This window comes from Chionomys nivalis, chromosome X (assembly GCF_950005125.1).
Source record: "Chionomys nivalis chromosome X, mChiNiv1.1, whole genome shotgun sequence".
In the NCBI taxonomy this organism is placed as follows: Eukaryota; Metazoa; Chordata; class Mammalia; order Rodentia; family Cricetidae; genus Chionomys; species Chionomys nivalis.
Window position 1 is genome coordinate 101,138,106 of NC_080112.1, and position 22,648 is coordinate 101,160,753.

The window sequence follows — 22,648 nt, forward strand, 5'->3', positions numbered from 1 at the left end:
AAGAAACTAACATTTAAACTCACCGTCTCCTATTTACCTTTTGGTGTTTCCTTTGTGATGCCAATTAGTGACCATTTATAACTATCTGTTCAGTCTTTCCCAAAGAAACACAAGTCATGTTAAGGATTGTGTTAGTATAGCGATTTTCATAAGGAAAATGACTGACCATTAAAGTAAAGTGTGAGTGATTAATCTGTATTTTTTTTTTTTTTGGTAAGTAAAATGCCAGAAAATTTTTGTAGTCTTGTAATTTCCAATGTTTTCCAGATTCTGATAGTACAGAAATTAATAGCAGATTGTTGCCACCATATATATGTCATATGGTCAGACAGTCCAATTCCCAGGCTCTAGCCACAGCCAGCCTGCTAGACTGTCTGTCTGCCTTGTGTTTTGGACTGAATTTCTTTTGATTGCTTGAGTGAAGTTAATGTTGTGTTTTTTTTTTTTTTTTTGTTTTGTTTTGTTTTTTGGACAATGAGCTAAGGAATGAGTGTTGTAGTTTTGGAAGGAAGAAACACCTTCAAAGTTGAAGTATGCTTTAACTCAAAACAATATGTTTTCAGATGGTCCTCCCACCATTCAAAATACTGTATTTGGATAGAGAAGATGGAAGAGAGTATTATTTGTCTCTCATAGTTCCCCATTTTACTCCGTTTGGTATTTGTAACACTTGCAAATAAATTTATCATTATAAAGAAATAACATTGTGAACATATGAAATATTTTGGATCCTGTGTTTTTGCTTATCCATCTGCAGCACCTCTTAGTGGTTTCTTTCTATTGTATTCTAAATAAAAACCTATCTAAAATAAACGATTTACAGATTCTGTGGGGCTGAATATCTAGATGAGAAATTAGCTGTCTCTTAAATGAGATTTACAAAGCTAGACAGGATCTTACTTGATTTAGAAAATTAGAACATCTTCAAGGAGAACATTATTAATCATCATCCAGGCTCCTTTAGCACTTAAAATTATTATACCAGAAATTCAGGTTTGGAACCACATATTCAACTTGCAGCATTATTGAGAGTCTTTATGGCATCCTAAATTTCCACTGCCATTAATATAGAACATTTGAATCTTAACAGTCTCTGGAATCATTATGAAAAGTAACACGTTATAATATATTATTTATCCTCACAGCAACTGTAAGTGGTAGAAAGCATAGAATTAAAAAAATCCGAAGAATGAGAACCATTTAAAGTGAGGATAAAGTCTGACCCTTAATAAACTGAGAAATGTACAGAATGTTAGAATGAAGTGATGAGAGAGAAATGAAGTAAGGTACTCTTATCTGTGGTTAAAACTCTTATATTGACAGTGATATAATGAGATATAATCAAGACTTCCTTTAGTATATGTGATGTAACTAACCCTCATAGGTAAGACTGAATATTCTGCTTCTCATTGGAGTCTTCTAGATAGACTGTGTCCTATAAATACATGGTGTAGTTATTATGAGCTGTCTCTAATGAGAGAATACAAATATTTTAATAGTATTCCATGCTGGGCAGTAGTGATTAAAGGCACATGTAGTTACATAAACATGTACATGTAGTGATGTTTATGTATTACGTACCCAAAACATAAACAATAGATTGAGTCAGTGAACTAGCCTCTCCAATTTGTTTGATATCAGCATTCCTCCTCTCCCAGACTCCCTATCTGCTTGCTGTTGTCTGGGATCCTTTGAATTGAGGCTGGAACATTGCATTTTATGACTCTAGCTCGAATTTCAGGCATTGCATAGGAGGAGAGGGAATGTATGTTTTCATATTCATATTAAGTTATAAATGCCTTCTATTAGATATTGTTATAATCTGGGAATTAGAAGGGGATGCAGGGAGGATGATTTCTAGATATTGAATAGAGTCTTAGAGGTGGCAAATGCAAAGAAAAAAGGGAGTCCAGACAACTTCACCAGTTTACCCAGATCTAGCAGTGTCCAAAAGAACATTTGATAGTTGTTACTTGATTTACTCACTGTGAAGTGTGGAGCTGTTAGAAATGTTAGAAAGCTCCATTCCCTATCCAGTCATTTTTGTGAACCAGCCTCCTCTTTAGACAGAAAAGATTGTAGGATGTCCACGAAAGATTTGAAGTGAAGTCTGGGCTAATTTAACTTTAAAAAATGCATGTATCCTGGCACCCTTGTGATGTAAGCAAATCTCTGGTGGCAGTGATTCTACTTAGCCTTTCCTAGGTCAAAAAATGCACAGTTTAGTCGCTGGGATCATCCATATTGCCCTTACCTGCTCTCCTCTTGCTTCAAGTGGCTGATAACTGGCAGATATCATTGTGATTCTTTTGTTGTTTTTCCTGTTCCTGCATCATGGTCAGACTTTCACAAAGTAAAATAAAATATCTTTCATTTATAGTTTTCTTCTAAAAGGTCACCCCAAGATAAAAAATATATAAAGAATCACTTCTGTTCTTTTTTTCTCTTCTAACAATGCTCTGAAACCTGCCCAGCTCCTACCTGAAAGGTCATATCTCCTTGCCATACGAATGAGCTCACAGCAGGTCCATGGGGACACTGTCATCTGAGAAATGATGGGAATTTATGTGCCTCTGGATTTCTGCCTTTTTTGTAGTGGGAAAAGTGAATTTGTTAATGAATGAAACAAGCAAACAAACAAACAAACCAAAAACCGATCAACCACAGGATCTTACAAAGTTTTAAAATCTTAGGAGACATCCATTCATATAAATGAAATGATAAATGAAAAACTAATTCTACTTTTGCATTCCTTAGCATTGTTTGTCTTGTATTACTTTAAGTTATGTGACTCATTCTTACTGGTTCTATGCTATTGAATCTAGCTAGCAGGCTGCAATTTAGCAGCATAAAGTGTTGTGGCTTATAAAGGACCTTCTGATGTACTTGTACTTGTCAATATGCAAATGGAAAGGAGGGACAAAAGAGAACTGTGTGCAATTAAGGACATGCACAAAGAATTTAGAACACAGGGATCAGCACCATGGTTTTAAAAAGGCAGATTCACTGTGAAAATAATTTTCCTTTCATAATTTGACATTCCATGACAAATATAGCTGAAAGTACATAACTTCTCCAGACCTAAAAATCTAAATCCATGTGCTGTATGCAAAATATGAAAGATAATTACAATCCCTAAAATAATTTTATGGCATGTGGCTCAGTACGAACAAGGACTTGCAATTTCTATATTATTTGTTTATTATGCTGCTTTGGATAAGTCACTACCCTCTCAAAATTTCAGCTTATGTGTTTATAGGGTGGAATGATGAGTAGTATGGCTAGAATCAATAACCATAGTGATGTTTATATGTATCACACCTCTTCTTAGGACACAGTAATTGTGAATAAGATTGCTAGATTGCCTCCCCCCCTTGTGTCCTTCCCTTTCATGTTCTGTTGGCCTGAATGCTTTCATCTCAATGTGATCTCATTTACCAACAAGGGCACTGACCTAAGAGTCAGGGTTTCATGTTCTCATTACATTCCAAAGATTAAGAGCTGTGTGAATATAAACATGCTATATGCCTGCCCAAATTTCATATTTGTGTATGAAGGCTATTGGTAGGATTTGCCAGGGCGATAGGTGGTGAGAGCTGAATAAGATGGTAATGTATGACAAACATCTAGCACAATGCTTATTCTTCAGTAAGCACTTAAGCTGGAATTACCAAAAGAATCCCGATGACTTATTCTTGATTTCATCTCCCCCTTCTCATCCATGTCTCTTGCCCACTTTATAATACAGGCAAAGTTGTTCTGTGAATATCCTTGCTTGATCTGTGCTGATCTCTTCGTTACTTGACACTGCTTCAGTACCTATGTGCGTTTTTGCCATGCTAATTCATGCTTCGCCTGATTTTTAAATGCAGGAAGAGAGAGGGGCTTGATAATTGTTAAAGCCCTTCCACTGCTGAGCTTCCTTTTATCTGATTTTGGGTTCAGGGCGCAACCTTTTCAGATTCCTGAGCACTTAGCCATTTGCCAGTGGGTCTGTAATGAGTGCCATATTCAAGTTAACAGATGGTATGGTGTGCTTGCTTTGAGGGGTAATTGTTCTTTCATCTTAATTTCCTCCCTTTGGCATTCATTTATTGGAAGCAGCTCAATGGCAATGTCATAAAGCTTGGGGTAAAAAAATTCAAATTGAAGTAGCAGGTCACTGGTCTATCAAAAAATACAGTTAAGCTAAAATCTGGTGAAGGTCTACAAGAGAAGAGGCTCTTAACCCTAGTATTAGGGAGCAAAAAAAGTCTTAAGGGTACAGTGGATTTAATTGCCTGCTCATTCCTTCTTTCTTAGTTATTAAGTGTCTCTGTTTTCCTTAAAGATTATAACAGCTCCTCCTTCTTGGCTAACAGGTCATAGCTCTCACAGTTCATCTGTCTGAAACTAAGACATCAAGCCCATTCTTCTATGGGGCCACTGCTGTTTTAACTACACTCTCTCCCTCCCTTCCTATTATATACTTTTACCTTGATGTTTCTTGTATAGGTCTTCCTCTAAACCTCCTGTCTTCAGGATAGCCTTGTTCTATGCTCTTTCCTTTGAGGGACCACTTCATATACTATTTTTTTTTATAGAAAATGGAGGTAGAGTCAATTACACAGAATTTTTTTTTGCTCGGTTTTTCTGAGTCAGTTATCCTTTATTGAACAATTTTTTATAGCTACTTTCATATGGTAGAGTTAGTTTTCTCTCTTTCTTCTTCCAGTTTCCCACACAGGTCAGAGGCTATCTCAAATGAGCAAGTGTTCATAAATTCATTCTAAACACTACTAAATAATATAAGTTATCTACCGATGTTTGTTCTCCAGGGAAGTTCTCATCCATGCCATTCTATAGATGATAGCTGTGCTGTAACACAGAACACAGATCAGAAGAAAGTTTCTGCTTTCTGCATATCGTTTTTTGACTTGAAGTCTCAAAGGTACTGGATTGGCAGAAAGTTTTCATCTTTGGTATAAAAAGTTCTGCCTCCTCCAGTTTGGAAGACATGTTGCTTCAGGAAAATGCAGCAAAGCCTAGCATGATGCCAAAAAGATCAAGGAGTAAGAAGCATTGCTCAGAAATGGGGGAAATAATGGGTTTGCTCTAAGTATTCCAAGGGTCATGTTTGATAGTACCAGGTGTATCTACAGCATCAGCATCCTCATAGTTCCTGGCCATTCCCTTTCTTACATTTTACGTTGAGTTGGCCTGCTGTGTTGTCTGTGGCACTGGAAATCCTGTTTTCCACAATATGCCAGTTGACTCTCAGCTTGACCATTCTTGTTTCTTACTTTATCCTGGCTGGTTTTTTGCTCCCATTGGTATATACCCTACCCCCAGCCCACCCCAAATGCTTGCTAAAATCAATTTTTTATTTCTGTTCCTCATCATTTCCTCTGATTAGTGCTCTTTGGGATCAGATGGTTCTAGTCTTTTTTTGGCCTATTGGAGCACAGGTTTCTTGAGGCATAGATGTTCTAGATTTGCTTTTGCTTCATTGAGAACAGATCTTGTATTGTATCTCTGGATGGTTTTATATTTATGATCCTTTTACCATAGCTTCCCTAGAGCTAAGAACACAGGCATGAACTACCATGCCAGGCTTTTCGTATGATAGTATATATATTGGTAACTTGTAAATGGTCATCCTGGATTTGTAATTCTCCCCCACTTTTTTATCTATCTATCTATCTATCTATCTATCTATCTATCTATCTATCTATCATCTATCTATCTATGTATCTGCTGTCTATCTATGTATCTATCATCTATTTTTGTTGTTGTTGTGTGTATGGTGAGGGGGGAGTCCTGTTTAAGCACATGGATTGAAGTCCTGGCTCTGCACTAACTCCCTATGTGATCTCCAGGACTTTTCTTTCTCTCTGTGAGCCCCTCATTACTTTATCTGTATTGTAGGGTCAGTGACTTGGAAGGGCTCACTGTTGCTAATGTCCTATTTAGCTTACTGGAGTTTATTTAGCACGAAAAGGTTATTGGGGGACTCTTAAGTTTGAACTTCTCTTTGTTTTTAAAGAACAAGAGGGGTCAGGAAATCTAATACTTACTTATGAGGCTTTGGTGTCTAAAAATCCTTCCATTATTCTGAGGGACATGGAGATAAAAAACATTGGTCAGTTTAGGTTGTGTTAAACATTGTGAGATTCTTCCTTCGTTTTGGCCCTTATTTGTATGGGTTTAGCTTTCAAATGTGTGCATTTTAATGGAAGTGGTCCTCTTTTCCTTATACATCCAATTCTTGTTTTCATCTTCCTTCACCATTTCTGAATAGTTCACAATTTTCAACTTAATTAGGTCTTTCCCCTAAGTGAAGAACACAGCTGTTTCCTCTCTGAGGCTTTGGCAGCTGCCACTGCCTCTCTCAAAATGGAGTGATTAGCTCTTTCCTTTGATTTCTTAACTTGCCATTAGTTCAGGACTACTAGCCCATTTCCTATATTTTATACCTACCAAAATCCTATGACCAGAGTTGTTCCAATTTACCTTGAAGGCCCTTAAGTCTTTTGGGGACTTAATACATATGGTATGTGAGCTTTAGCAATCTTTCAGAACTGCATATACCTTAGCATTCCCAGTGATTTCATTGTTTAGCCTTTTGAGATATTGATCTATGAGAAGAACTTAGCCTGGTTTGTTTTTAGTGGAGAAATAAAGGATAAGACACCATAAATATATTTTGTCCTTGAATTAAATGGTCCTCATTTGTCATAAGCTCTCTACTTTGATTTTAAAGGGTCCTCTTGCCTATCCATCTTTCTGCACCTCTATTTAAGAAAGTGAATGCTGCTTTTCTCTAGGCGTTTTGACTTTCCCTATCTCCCTGGCCTTTAATTTTATAATTTCACTTTCATTATTGGGATTTCCTCTTATCGTGCCTTTCTCTTGCTTTCACAATATAAAGTCAACTTCTCTATTTGTCCTTGCTTCTTTTTTCACATTATGCTTCCAGCTAATCAATGGGAAAACATTCTGTACTGTCAACTTAGTACTGCCTTTCCAAATGTGAGTGGTGCAACCTCTTTGGTTTGCCTCTTCCAAGTGCCTCATTCAATTTATTCTGCATAATTAACATATTCGGCTTCCTGTTAATATTTCCTGTCTTAAGTCTATCTTTTAAATTTGAACATATTCTGCATGTCCGTGTTTCCCTCTGTTAAAGGATCATATCTGTAACAAAGACATTAGCTCTGTGCCTAAGAAGAAAAACAAGCATACGTGAAATAGCATTTCTCACATTCTCTGGTGTATTCATGGCCCAGTCTTTGAAACAATTGTGTGAACCCTGTAACTATATCTGTCTGCCTGGACCTTGCCTCCACTTGAGAATCCAGGGACCAAACACAGTTTTTACTGTTTCGGTTTTCATAGTTTCCCCTACCAGTAGCTCTTCTGCTCAGAGCCCTGTGATCACATCCTTTATTTGTTTCTTTCCTACTAACTACATAAAAATTTACCCGCTCAAAGCTTTGTTTCTTCAAGGTCTCAATTATTTCCAGGCACTTCGTGAACAAATTGCTCTCCCCTTTCCAAATAGCACTTGCATCTTAATGTGAATACAACACAAAAGAATGACCTCGGTGGCATTTGAATCATCAGTGTAGCCTAACGTTGTGATGTCTTTAAGAGAAAGTGTTTTTTAGCATCTTTTGCTTTATATTCAAGCAATAGTTGGATACATAGTGAAGGATGAGACCAATTTAGACTCCATAGCTCCCAATGAGTTAGAGCTTTCTCTCTATGTGTGTAATTACACCTGAGGTGTACGGAATTGTTCTTCTATGTTGCTAGACATTTTTAAGGCTCAGTGTCCTTTTCTTTTATCTTTTAACTATTTCATCAATCTCAAGAGGTCAGTCTTATTTGTCTTTTCATCCAGATTGGAAAAAAAATCCAAGAAGTCATGGTTATTTTAAGTAATTTCCATGGCAGTGCCATGAAGTGCCAGAGCTTGGACTGAGAGGCAGTTTTGCTCCAAAGTTCACACAGTCTTAGACACTTTGCTAGACTGCCTTTAGAAGCAGGGTTTCCTTTTACACATGTCACCTTCACTGAGAAAGGCTGGCTTCTGATGTTCTGTGGAGGTATAAACTTTCCCTTTGATGTGAAGAAGGTAAAGTTTTGATTGGCTCCGGTAAATATGGGTCATGCCTCATTTTTCTTGGGATAATCTTGTCTTTGGACAAAGAGTTGGAGCAGAAATTTCTGCCTTTTTAAAAACCCTAAAGTTTGCAATCTTCAGCACTTCTGTGGCTTTAGACTCTCAATACACACGGTGTCAAGCTAGGATCAAACTTATGCCTTATCTTTTCTTTACTATAGGTACTGATGGGGCTGTAGGGAGGACTCCTTAGCGTTGGTGAACAGGAATATGACAGATTTCAGGTAGAGGTTCTATGAACGGGAGAACGGACTCATCTATACTCTCAAGTGCCAGACTGGCAAGAAATGCTGTTTAATCAAAGTAATTTACTCTGTCATTTTAAAGATAATGTTAAAATGATTTCTGAAGTGGGTGGTCTTGTTTTCTGGTAGTCCTGCTGTTCCATCTGGAGGAAGTTATCACTGACTGTTGCTTATTTGTAGCAGATAAAAAGTCTCATGCCTTTGGGCTGCCACAATCATGATAATGAACATTCTGTTCAGAAGGGAAGCATTCAGGCTCTTTCCCAGTCGCCCTTATCATGACACTGGGAATTTAATACATTCATTTATTCTTCTTTCAAGAAATAGGATTAAATTCAGAATGGAGCAGGGAGCAGTCTTAGTCTTCTTTGCATGATTTTCAGGGGCTGTGAAGTTCCAGCTGTGTAAACATGATTGCAGAACTTAGGTATTGTCTAGTGGGGGAGGATTGCAATTTGGGTGAGGCACACCATGGCTGGGATCGAGCCAGACATTCTTCCACCCACTTTAGTCCACACCCTGCAGGGTCGGCTTGCTCAGCTCCTAGAGTTAAAAGTGAAGATGGGGCAGCTGGAGTTAATTATACTGTTTTATAGCTTAGTATCAGTAGGGGATGAGAACTAGGCAAGGGTTAGGAAAAATCATATCTTCAGGATGCTGCACTTACAACAGTAGGAAACAAAGAAATGGCAGGTATTAGAGAAAATAAGGAAATGTAAAATATTAAATACCACGAAAGTCTAAAAATGCCTGTTAAAACTGCAGCTGAATTTACATTCTATTTGTTCTTCCATGTGGTAATTGGAATGAAGGGTGGGTAATATTTATTTGATTGCAGAAATTTGATATTGCAACCAATATCTGAAATCAGCTTTGTTCTTTGGATTTGTTTAAGTTATGAATTGATATATAATCCTACAGAGCTCTAAAATCTGAGTGTTATTATTATGAAATAAATGTGATTTCTTCAAAATAAATGCAAATATTATGGAGCATTCAATCCTTCCTCCATGCCTCCCTCCGCAATTCTACAGGAAGTTGGATCTGCTCAGTGTAGTAGTCTAAATCCCAGTGGTTGAAGAGGCACATAAGCATACATATGCCTGAGCTCTAAAATATGAACTTTCTGAGGATAAGAGTAGACTTTCATGATTTAGATTTTTCATCGTATTCTTGGGGGAGATAATCACCAGATAAAACAGTGATAGTTGGATTCCCAATGGATATGGATTTTAGGACATATTTGTGTTCAGGAAAGAAAGGAAAACATTACTTTTTCAGTGCACTGCAGTGGCATTGCATTTAGGTATAAGCCAGTTGATGATATTCATTTTTATTTTTATTGAGCTCTATATGTTTCTCTGCTCCCCTCTCTGCCTCTCCCCTCCCCTTCAACTCTCTCCCAAGGTCCCCATGCTCCCAATTTACTCAGGAGATCTTGTCTTTTACTACTTCCCATGTAGATTAGATCTATGTATGTCTCTCTAAGGGTCCTCATTGTTGTCTAAGTTCTCTGGGATTGTGATTTGTGGGCTGGGTTTCTTTCCTTTATGTTAAAAAACCACTCATGAGTGAACAGTGATAATTTTCTTTCTGTGTCTGGGTTACCTCACTCACAATGATGTTTTCTAGCTCCATCCATTTTCCTGCAAAATTCAATATGTCGTTTTTTTTGTTTGTTTTTTCCAACTGTGTAGTAATCCATTGTGTAAATGTACCACATTTTCCTTATCCATTCTTCAGTCGAGGGACATTTAGGTTGTTTTCAGGTTCTGACTATGACCAATAATGCTGCTATGAACATAGTTGAGCACATGTCCTTGTGGCACAATTGATTATCATTTGGATATATACCTAAAAGTGCTATTGCTGGGTCTTGAAGAAGGTTGTTTCCTAATTTTCTTAGAAATTGCCCCACTGACATCCAAAAGGGCTATACCAGCTTGCATTCCCACCAGCAATGCAGGAGTGTTCCCTTTACCCCACAACCTCTCCAGCATAAGTTGTCATCAGTGTTTTTGATCTTGGCCATTTTGATAGGTGTAAGATGGAATCTCAGAGTTGTTTTGATTTGCATTTCTCTGATGACTAAGGATGTTGAGCATTTCCTTAAGTGTCTTTCAGCCATTTTAGATTCCTCTGTTGAAAATTCTCTCTTTAGGTCTGTACTCCATTTTTTATTGGATTTTATTGTTCTTTTGATGACCAATTTCTTGAGTTCTTTGTATATTTTGGAGATCAGACCTCTGTCTGATGTGGGGTTAGTGAAGATCTTTTCCCATTCTGTAGACTGTCGTTTTGTCTTGTTGACCATGTCCTTTGCTTTACAGAAACTTTTCAGTCAGGAGGTCCCATTTATTAATTGTTTCTCTCAGTGTCTGTGCTGCTGGGGTAATATTTAGGAAGTGGTTCCCTGTGCCAATGCGTTCAAGTGTACTTCCCACTTTCTCTTCTATAAGGTTCAGTGTGGCTGTTTTTTTGTTGAGGTCTTTGATCCCTTTGGACTTGAGTTTTGTGCATGGTGATAGATATGGATCTATTTTCATTTTTTACATGTTGTTTTCCAGTTATTCCAGCACCATCTGTTAAATATGCTTTTTCCCCATTTGGTATTTTTTTGCTTCTTTGTCAAAAATGAGGTGGTTGAAGGTATGTGGATTAATATCTGGATCTTCGATTCAGTTCCATTGGTCCTAAGGACTTTCTTCTAATTGTTTTTGAGCCTGCTATATGAGAGATTCATGGCTGGCACTACAAACTTGGTTAAGAGCCTCTTACTGAGGAGGTCCTAGGCACAAGGTTGGTAAGGTTACACACTACTGATGTTTTGCTAAATGAACAAATTCTCCTCCAAGTATTTCTATTTGTACTCATCCATTAGTGATCCTCTCAGTCTTAGTCAGAGAAGCTTCTTTTTCAGTGGGTGAGAGTTAATGTGGAGACTCATTACTGGGCAAAGCTTTGAGAATAGGTCATGAAGAATCCTCAACCCTAAACAGGACATTTGTATTAACTCCTCCAAGGCCCAGGGAGCATCACATAAAAAGATAATGGAAAAGGCAGAAGATGGGGAACAGTGTTATGACATGTTGTCTCAGGACATAGCAAGGCTGTTGAATCCGTGAACACACAGAAAATGTGGCTACATGCACAAGACTGTCACATACGAAAAATGCATGAAAGGAGGAAGGAGCTGGTTGGAAAGAAGGGAGTCAACTGGAGTGTGAGGAGAATAAGACAGTAATGGGGATGGGTATGACCACAGTTCATTCATTGTATGTACATGTGGGATTGTCACAAATTTAATAAAAAGCAAGGTCATTTTCCTGAGCCACTCATTTCAAATCATTGTCTCTGAATATATTTATAGAATGGGAAGTTATGAATTGAGAAAAGAATGCTGAGTTGATAGAGCACTGAGTTTGGTTTGAGTCATTCTACAAGTATTAAAAAGTAGAAAGGCAAAAACAGTTCAGTAAATTACTCTTGATGATCAATACTGGAATGTCAGTGAAGTCAGAGATTCACTCAAAACATCCACACACACAGGCATTTTTCTTCAATATCTGTGGGATTCCAAAGAGATGGAAACATGCCTTCAGAGTACTCAGTGGGAGATATAGGGACACCTCCATCTTTCATCATATTTAACTGACATGTGGGAAGTCTTGTCAATATTGTTCATGTGTTGCCTTTGGGACTTCAAACTGGGATACCTATTAACTGTGCTGAATGCTGTAATTGTAGCATGTGCAGATCATCCCATAACACTTAGCTGGTGGATGCCTGTCTGAATCATTAAGTGGTAGCATTATGGGTGCCATAACAGCATTGGAATTCCTGCAACTAAAAGGGAAACACATTTGGCTTGTACTTCATCCACAATCACTTACACTTAAGCTATTGGTAGTTGATTGGGATCTGTAGCATGCTGGGTTTGTGCCATAGACTTCTAAACATATTTGATGGGTGGAACAGACAGGGAGGCTGTGGGTTTTGGCAAGCTGTGGCTCCCATTAGTCAGACTGACTGTGTCTGACACTAAAGATTCCAATTCACCAAGATGAAACTCACTTCTCTAGGCCGTGGCTGATGGCCCAATGATGTTGATGTGAAGGGCAGGAGAAGGCCAGTGTTACATTAAGCTCTGAGTTTCCACTGAGCAAATAGTTGAGTCCTTTACTGAATGGTCTGGATTTTGTTCTTTGAAAAAATAAAAAATTTATGGCACCTTTATAGAAACTGAAGACATTGCTAAGATTTTAAAGTTTTATTTATGGCAAATGTTAAAGTGTGAGCACTTTTGTAGGGTATGCAGACTAGGCAATTGTATGGTTAATATTTCTGTCCTTAAAGTTTTTATCTTGTAAGCAGTGTTGGTAACATATCCTACTAAGGACATTCCAGACACAGCTGTTTCTAATAATAGGAGGGTCCCCACAGAAATGTCAGGCATATTCTTAAGGGTCTTTGCTGGAAAGGAGGAAATGTCTCCAGAAAATGGACTGTTTCCATTATCAGTGGTTTTCCTGGCAGACTTTTGCCCATTACTATTGTCTTTCATTGACTCCCTGTAGCTCACAGAGGTATGAGATTTTTAGTAGAAAAATTTGCTGTGACAAGGAAAGGCCACAAAGCTGAAGGAAGAGAAACGAGGTCTGAAGAGAGACCGTAAGATGAGTGGGTATTTTGGTCACAGCAGAAAGGAGCTGAACACTATGGAATGGAGACAAGGAAGATGGGATGCAGACAGAAACAGGAATTAAGCTACAAAAGTACTTAATATTTGGAGGTTGGAATAAAAGTTTCATTGAGCAGTGGAAGCTTCTTTCATGCAATATCTAGGAATATGATGAAATTTTGTAAAGACAATTCTGTCTTAAATACACCATATGAGCTGACAGTGTGCAGTGCATAGGATTGTTTTGTCTAGTGCACAATCAGTCCACTGTCCCCCTGCTCTGAATAATCTGTGGGCTGTGATCAAAAGAAAGTAAATAGTGAAGATGGATGATTTCTTCTGAGGTGAGTTCAAGAACTTTCTTCAACAAAGGGGAGATGGGAGCATCCTCTTTAACCTCTACTGTTAGTTTTTGTTTTGATAGAGTCTTGCTATGTAGCTTAGCTGACTTTGAACTTGTGAACCTCTAGCCTTCTCTCACTCTGGTGATATCAGTATAGGTGTGCACTTTCACAGCCAGCCACATTTACTTTCTGTGCAGTAGAGGCTGATCTTGAAATCCTGACCTTCCCACCTCTACCTCTCAAATGCTGGATGATAGGTGTGTACCGCCATAACCTGTCACATCTACTTTTTGTATAATCTGTTTGGTAGCTCTCTTCCATTTTTTCTGGCTTCTTCTGAGTACCTGGGTAACCTGAAACATTTGGTTACTGTGATTATTTCTATTTTAAATATTAGTTAGTGTTAAAGATTCTTTTGGAAGCCCTGTGTCTAGTTGGGCTGTACAGAAGGAAGGACAGCTTCCTTTTCATTTCCTTAGGAAACAGACATGGCCAGGAGAAAATGTGGTTTTTAATAGTCATGCAGACAAGAAAACAAATTTTTGTTTCAGTCTTTTGAACAGTACAAAACTGCTTCTCAAGCACTGGGTTCACGTGTGCCTTTTTAGTGGTGGGTACACAGGGAATTAGATTCATTCCTAACAGTTTGCCCACTTTTGTGTTGGTAAAATGATTATTCATAAGTAGTCCGTTGAACTACCACAGATCTCCTGGGTTGGGATGGACAACAGAGTGTTAAAATGTAAACTTTTCAGTTTGAACAAACTCTGTACAAACCCTTGTTCTCTGAAGAGTGCAAAGATTTCCCAAGAGAAGAAAATCAATTGTCAGTGCCCTTGTTCCATAAACATCTTATCCAGGAAGTTATGTTAGCATTACAGCTCTGTGTGCAACTCCTCTCCCTTGTGTGTGTGTGTGTTTGTGTGTGCATCTGCGTGCATGTGTATGTATTCAGAGTGTTCTTTGGATGTTTCTTGAAGTCTTCTATATACCATTTCTATATGCTCCATTCTCTTCTTTCTTTCCAAAGCTCTCCACTCCCAGAAAAACCCATTGGCTCATTCATATTAGGTTAGATAAAAAACTTGTGCCATGTCTTAATATATGAGCAAATGATGATCTTTAATTTCTTAACTCACCATCATTTGCATTTTTCTTCAAAGCTGATTATTTCATGTGCATTTTAATAATAAGACAGATTATTTTTCTGTTCAGAGCTGATTGAAGCAAATAAAAAAAAAAGAAGTTGAATTAAGGGTGTAAGAAAGCTCTAGGGCCAAAGAAGCTTTTTCTGTAATTAATAATTTCAATTTACTCTTAGAGTATTTTCATGCTGAAGTCCAACATTTCATGTTAAACACTTCTGCTCCTTCTGTCGTATAACTGCCAAATTGGAATATCAGAGAGTGGAAATCATGTAGGTTTGAATGAAGCTTCCAATTCTCTACTCCCAGTGCTGTCTTGTTTTCTACACAGATTGCTCAAGGCTTCTCTCACCACTGCATGGAATTTGCTCATTAGCCCTATGTTTCACAGATCCAGTCATGAAAGATACACATTTAACCAACAAGGGGAAAATAGAGTAAGATTGGAGTTTAGTAGATGCAATGTTTTGGAATAAAGAGATTATGCCAAGGATATCTGCCAATGGGCCCAGGATTTAAATTTATAAGTCTGTTCTTTTCAGCAATATTTTGATTTTTTTCTCTTGCCCTAATTTGTGAATGTAAATAATTGTTAAGACTGGTAGTGGTGTAGATGGTGGTGTGTAGAGTAGGTGAGGGAGGAGAGATGCAGGGGTGGATTTGGTTGTTAAGATCTAGGCTTACTATGCATCCATTACTACAAGATTTTTTTTCTAAAACTGTGGTGTCAGTGTTTTAATCCAGGTTGTTTTAGCCCAAGAGTGTTCTGCTCCTCCTGTGGGCATAGTTTTGAGTCAACTCAGGAAAAGCCCCCACAGCTGTGTGGCTCAAATAGATAGCAAGGATCCTTTAATGCTCTATGTAGCTGCCATTCGCTGCATCAGTGAGGAGTTGGAAAAGCTGATGGCAAGGAGGGGCACAGTGATGCATGTCTGTGTTAAAAGTATAGGGGCCATTTCCTTCTGGATAAGATCATAGGGCAAATTTAGGTTACCCACATATTTTCAGACTTCTTCAAAGAGGAGATTAATTGATCTTGCCTCTGAATTTGTGTAATTGATTTTGAGCTAATACCTAATAACATGCCGTCTGCTTTCCTTTAAGTGGAGTGATTAAGTAAACAACCCAAAAGGAATAATTCTATGTGGTTTTAAAGAAAAGAGAAAAAGAACAAAATTGAGCACTGTCCATGAGAGACGGCTAGTGACAAGTAAACAGAAGGTGATGTTTTATCCCTTCAATTTTAGTATTCATTATTCATGGTTATTATTCATAAATTCCAGCACAAATGTTAGGTCTGCACCCCAGTGACACATTTACATTTTATTTTAAGTTGATTTCTTCCTAGTTGTGCAAATAAGGATTTCATGAGTTGAGTGTGCTTTGTGTGTTGCTTATCATTTTCATATACTCACACCTATATGTTCTACATCATCTCCACTAGCTATTTTACGATTCTACCCAATATTCCACCCCCAAAGATCTCTAGCACAGAAAAGTGATATTTGAATATATTTCCCTAAGGCAATCAATTTACTTTTAATTTGTCTGGAACTAAGCTTTTCTTTGTCACAAGAAAGAAGGATTGAAACTGCTATAAAATTTATTAGCTTGCAGGAAGATATCTGAAATGAATTTTTTAATGATGGTGCTGTGTGCTGCACCCAGAAGCAGTGTCACCACGCCCCAGCATTCCAGATGGTTGCTGAAGTTCCACTGAATCATCGAGATAATGCTAAAATTTTCTACAAGGCTTCTGTTGATAAGAGATAGTCCACCTTGGGTAACTAACAGATACCGATGCCCTTACATTCCTGCTTACTTCCAGAGGTCATTTCCAATGATTACTATTCAGCTAAGGATTTGGCATACTAGCCCTTTGAATCATTGCAAGAGGCAATGATTGGCTTAATAAACATTTTATTTTCAAAGCTGGATGAGTGATTGGAGAGTTGCAAATGTAGTCTTTTAATTTGCCCCATCAGTCCTACAAACTGTTTGGAATTAAAAAAAAAAAACTCTAAGGAATCTGAAAGTTAAAATTGCAATATGTTTATTGACTCATGGCCAGTATTGTACTTTCCATAGAATCAAGTGTCCTGGGACTTAACTGAAGGAAATGTCAGTTCCTGTTAAGGGGCCACTGCTGCTGGATGTTCCTCCCACCTCCAACATTACATTTTCACTTTAAAAATGAAAGTGTTTTGTTTTCAGTGCTAGGTGTCGAACCCATAATCTCCCATATGTTAGTCAAGCATTGTTGTCATATCCCCAACTCTGCTACAAGGGAATATTTTTTCTCCTGGTTAACATACCCTGTCTTTTTGCTTTATCTGCCAACATTACTTATGCTATCCTTACTATGTGTTTTTGTCTCAGGCACTCAAAAGCTCAAATCCATCACCAAGTGGCTTTTGCACAATTTCATGATGTGTTAATAATTTGTCTGTTTTTCTGACAAGACCAAATTATAGCTAAGTTTAGGTTCAGAGTTCCTGGTAAGCACAGTGTAAAGAGCCCACATTGCCAGCAGCATGGATACTTTCTAAGTGTATGAAATGATCTGACTGTTTAATCTACACAAAAACAAATACATGGATTGAATTCTTCAGAGAACTGACTAGGTGTTGTAAGAGTTCTACTTGTATGGGCTAAAGGGCTAGGTTCTGTGGAAATCTTACAGCGAGACCCTTGAAAACAGTCTCATGTCATTCATTGCTGTACCTCGGTGCTCCATATTGTAAGGAATAGCTCATCGACCTGTGTCATCTCATATTTCGCCTGTAAAGATGCCTTTTTAAGTGGGTTATAAGCACTTAGATCATGCCCAGCACTTTGTCACATATTTTTTTCATCACAGAAGACACATACAAAGATCTTAGTCCACTCAATCTCTGTTAGTCTCAGTCACTGTCACAACTTATTCTTCTGTGTCAATTTTCTTTGTAGCCCTTTGCTTCAGTTCTTTGTCCCCCCATGAATCAGCACAAATGATTTATACTTATACACATATTGATATCTGTTCTTTATGGACTGAATTGAATGGAGCACCAGTACAAGAATGAAAATGCCAGGAACTATTGTAATTGCCAAAATTGCACCTTAGATCATATGAACTGCACATGCCACACTGTCATCTATCATAAATGTTAAATTCTCAAGCACATATACTTCAATATGTTTTAACTTGTCTCTTCAACCAGCTCAGCACTAAACATTCCAGTGGAGATAATTCAGTTTCTTTGAATTTTGAAAGGGCCATGTTTTAAATTTCTTTCCATGTTCCATTGGTAGTAAGTGAATTGCAGGTGAAGAGAAAGGGTTATGTACCACTTGGCATCAGAGGCTGGCTATTGGGTGGCCCTTGATAATGAATGCTGATCTGTCTAATTGTCTGGGATGAAGTTGGAATTCACCAGTCTTTTCATCTGCCTTCCCTGTGTCAAACAAAAACTAACCTTTATAGAATTCCCAGTGTTCTCCACCATTATGAAAAGGCCATGTTAGGCTATTAGGCCTGGCTTTTTTCTCTTCTGGTCTCTGTTTTTGGTAGCATCATTTTGCCATTCTCAATAACTTTGTTTCAATATCCCATTCCCACCTGGACCCTTCTCCACCAGAAGCTGTGTTTATTCTTCCTCACTCCATAAAATTTGGGCTTGGTGTGTTCTAAGTTACCAAAGGAAAAAGATTGTCTGAATTTGACAAAGGACCCTCTTATTACCACTGGTATTTCTTAATGTGTATATCTAAATAAATGAAAAGTATAGGGATTTTTCTGCATGGCATAAAGACTGGTTTGCAGAGCGCACTTTCTGACATCTGTCAAATAATTGCACATCAGTATTTCAAATGTCAATCACAATTATGCCACCCTACTGATTCTGTCTGCTGTGTATCAGAGCATAGTATTATGGGGCTAAGGACTGCTAAGAAGTAGGAGGCTAGAGAAGTGGAGAATAAAATGAATGATTTAGGGAAGGAATAAAGGCATACGAGAGTGAGATACAAGTAGCTATTTTATTTATTACAAAAATCTGTAATGCAAGTTTCATCAGAATTAGAATGACTACAGGATGGCTTCATACTATTGGCTTCTAAGTCTGTAAAACTGTATAAGCCTTCATGGATATCCCTTTACATGTTTTATAGATAGAATATTATCTTTTTTTTTAGAGGTAAGACTTCTTTTATTTTATTTCATTTTATTTTTGTTGAAGAAAATTTCTGCCTCCTCCCCGCCTCCCATTTCCCTCCCCGCCTCCCATTTCCCTTCCCCTCTCCCCACTCTTCTCCCCCTCTCCCCACTCCTCTCCCCCTGCCCCCACTCTTCTCCCTGTCTCCTCACTCCTCTCCCTCTCCCCCTACTCCATTCCCCCTCCCTCTCCAGTCTGAAGAGCAGTCCAGATTCCCTGCCCTGTGGGAAGTCTAAGGTCCTCCCACTTCTATCCAGGTCCAGGAAGGTGAGCATCCAAACAGGCTAGGCTCCCACAAAGCCAGTTCATGCAGTAGGATCGAAACCTAGTGCCATTGTCCTTGGCTTCTCATCAGCCTTCATTGTCCACCATGTTCAGAGAGTCCGGTTTCATCCCATGCTTATTCAGTCCCAATCCAGCTGGCCTTGGTGAGCTCCCAATAGATCAGCTCCACTGTCACAGTGGGTGGGTGCACCCTTCGCGGTCCTGACTTCCTTGTTCATGTTCGCCCTCCTTCTGCTCCTCATTTGGACCTTGGGAGCTCAGTCCAGTGCTCCAATGTGGGTCTCTGTCTCTATCTCCATCCATCGTCAGATGAAGGTTCTAAGGTGATATGCAAGATATTCATCAGAATGGCTATAGGATAGGGTCATTTCAGGTTCCTTCTCCTCAGTTGCCCAAAGTACTAGCTGGGGACAGCTCCCTGGACACCTGCAAGCCCCTCTAGATTCAAGTCTCTTGCCAACCCTAAGATGGCTCCCTTAATTAGGATATATACTTCCCTGCTCCCATATCCACCCTTCCTTTATCCCAACCATCCCATTCCCCCAAGCTCCCCCCATCCTCCCCTTCTCACTTTTCTCACCCCATTCCAATTACCCCCATCCCACCTCACCCCCAAGTTCCCAGTTTTTGCCTGGCAATCTTGTCTACTTCCCATATCCAGGCAGATGACTATATATTTTTCTTTGGGTTCACATTCTTATTTAGCTTCTCTAGGATCACAAATTATAGGCTCAATGTCCTTTATTTATGGCTAGAAACCAATTATGAGTGAGTACATCCCATGTTTGGAAATCAGTGTGGTGATTTCTCAGGAAATTCGGGATCAACCTACCCCAAGACCCAGTAATACCACTCTTGGGAATATACCCAAGAGATGCCCTATCATATGACAAAAACATTTGTTCAACTATGTTCATAGCAGCATTATTTCTAATAGCCAGAACCTGGAAACAACCTAGATGCCCTTCAATGGAAGAATGGATGAAGAAAGTGTGGAATATATACATATTAGAGTACTACTCAGCGGTAAAAAACAATGACATTGTGTATTTTGCATGCAAATGGATGGAAATAGAAAACACTATCCTGAGTGAGGTAACCCAGACCCAAAAAGTGGATTACTATCTTTAATGGTTAAATTTTTCTTTATGAAATGAGTGTAATTCCACTCCCCTATGTCTTTGAGATACTGTCCTTAAGTCTTTACTGATTTTTTTCAGATATTGGAAGGTCCTTTTCTCCTGTTTCTGAACACCTAAGCAAAGTCAGTTCTCAAACTATTAATCAGATTCAAGCAAACATATAATGTCTGAGTTCCACCGTGTTTCCTGCTCTTAGCTGTTTTTCTTTTTCTTTTTTTTTCTTGCTGATTTTTTTTATTAATTAATTAATTTAATTATTAAAGATTTCTGCCTCTTCCCCGCCACCACCTCCCATTCCCTCCCCCTCCCCCAATCAAGTCTTTCTTCCTCCTCAGCCCAAAGAGCAAGCAGGTTTCTCTGCCCTGTGGGAGGTCCAAGGACCACCCACCTCCATCCAGGTCTATTAAGGTGAGCATCCAAACTACCTGGGCTCCCACAAAGCCATTACATGCAATAGGATCAAGAACCCATTGTCATTGTTCTTCAGTTCTCAGTAGTCCTCATTGTCCATTATGTTCAGCGAGACCGGTTTTGTCCCATGTTTTTTCAGTCCCCGGCCAGCTGGCCTTGGTGAGTTCCCGATAGATCATCCCCATTGCCTCAGTGTGTGGGTGCACCCCTCGCCGTCCTGAGTTTTTCAAGTTTCCTGTTAGCTGTTTTTCAAGTTTCCTGTTCATGCTTTTTTCATTGAGCGCAATAGTACTCTGCATGCTTTGTCACATTATAGAAACAGAACAGATGTTCTTTCTTCAGACTCTGAAGGCTTTGAAAGTGCCTTTAAGAAATCTACAGGGGAAGTAGAAAAAGACAAGATCTCTTGAGTAAAGTGGGAACATAGGGACCTTGGGAGACGGTTGAAGGGGAGAGAAGAGGCAGTGAAAGGAGCAGAGAAAAATGTAGAGCTCAATAAAAATCAATAAAAAAGAATTCTTTCTTGAATAATTCTTCCTTTTGGTAATTTCCCTGCACAATAGATTGATACATGAACTTTGTTATGAAGTCTTGTAATATTTTTTAAGTAATAAGTTTGCCAGAGTATACTAACTTCTCCTGTAGATCTGAAAGATTTATCTCTGGTCATATTAGTCTTATATTTTATGGGAATCAATGACAATTTTTAGATGCTAAGAAGCAGTGTTTGATATTTGAACAACATATTAAATTCATAGACTACACTTTTAAACAAAGTTAAAAGTTTTTAATTTATCACAATAGATTGATTCCATGCTAACTATTGCTAGTATAGAAAACTTCCAGGTTGAAATAATTATATTTTCAAATGGATGTCAAATGCATACAAGATTTCTTTAGAACCATCCAAAACCACTTGTCACTTGACTAATGTTTCTCAAGTTCTACTTTTATTGTCTTTGACAAAATGACACAGATTGCTTTTTAGGTTTCTAAACTGTTTCTATTAGTTAGAACATTTAATTCCAATTTTAAGAGTTACATGAGTGGCATAGTATCTTGAGGATCGATCTAGATTTCTTTTTGTTCTTTCTGTACTTTTTATTATTCCATTAAGTTAAACTGTTATTCACTATTACTCTGTAGTGGCTTTTTTTGCTAGCTTTATTGGGTAGCGGAAAACAAAACTGGCATAGTTTTTGCTCATTTAGAGCTTCAAAAAGCAAGCAAAACATACATGACCTAAATAAGCAATTTCAAGTGGGATGAGTACTATGAAAGGGAGGTTCTATGAGCCCTTAGTCTAAGGGATTATTGAGTGATTCCTTAGACTGTTGAGAAAGTGAAATTTTAATTGAGACTTCATGAATAATGTTATCCACCATGAGGTGTATTTATCTATTAGAAATAAAGACTCCACTAAAGAAAATAAATAGCCTAAATAAAGGAGAGTTAATTTTGCCTCTTATATAAGAGGAATTCAGACCTGATGAGGTGTCTATAGATTTACAGCAACCCAAGGACCTTATATCTTTCTGTTTCTACTAGACACACTTATACTTAATTTATATGAATTCGAATATTAATTACTTTGCCTTTGTTTTTCTTCTAGCCTTTCTACCTCCTCCAGTCCTACCTCAGAGTCTTATTTTTGTAAATATTAAGCTGATCATATTGTGAGGCATTGTAAAATATGATGAAAATTTTTATTAGGTCATCTTTATATAAGAATGTCATAAACATCAATTAAGCTGGAAAATTAGGGCTATAAACAAACTATTTTAATTCATATTTATTCAATGATTGGGCTCTTGTTAACCCTTTATCCATGCTTTAGTAATGTAATCTTTGTAGGCTTCTGAGAGCCAAATAAAAGACTTAGTCATGAATGAAACAGAGCTGGAAAGATAAAAATATGTTATTGTAATAATTGTGGATTCTAACTATTGAGATCTTCTATAGTATGTCTAAACCAATCAGCAAAATCTTTATGTTTTAGTAACATGGGATAGACTGTACATGTTTTTGTGGT

At 38.1% G+C, this 22,648-nt stretch overlaps 1 protein-coding gene across 6 annotated transcripts in view; it reads left to right on the top strand.

Moving 5' to 3' along the window:
- Positions 1 to 22,648, top strand: part of Pcdh19 (protocadherin 19) — a 102,930-nt gene that overhangs the window by 74,555 nt on the left and 5,727 nt on the right. The window lies entirely within an intron of this gene.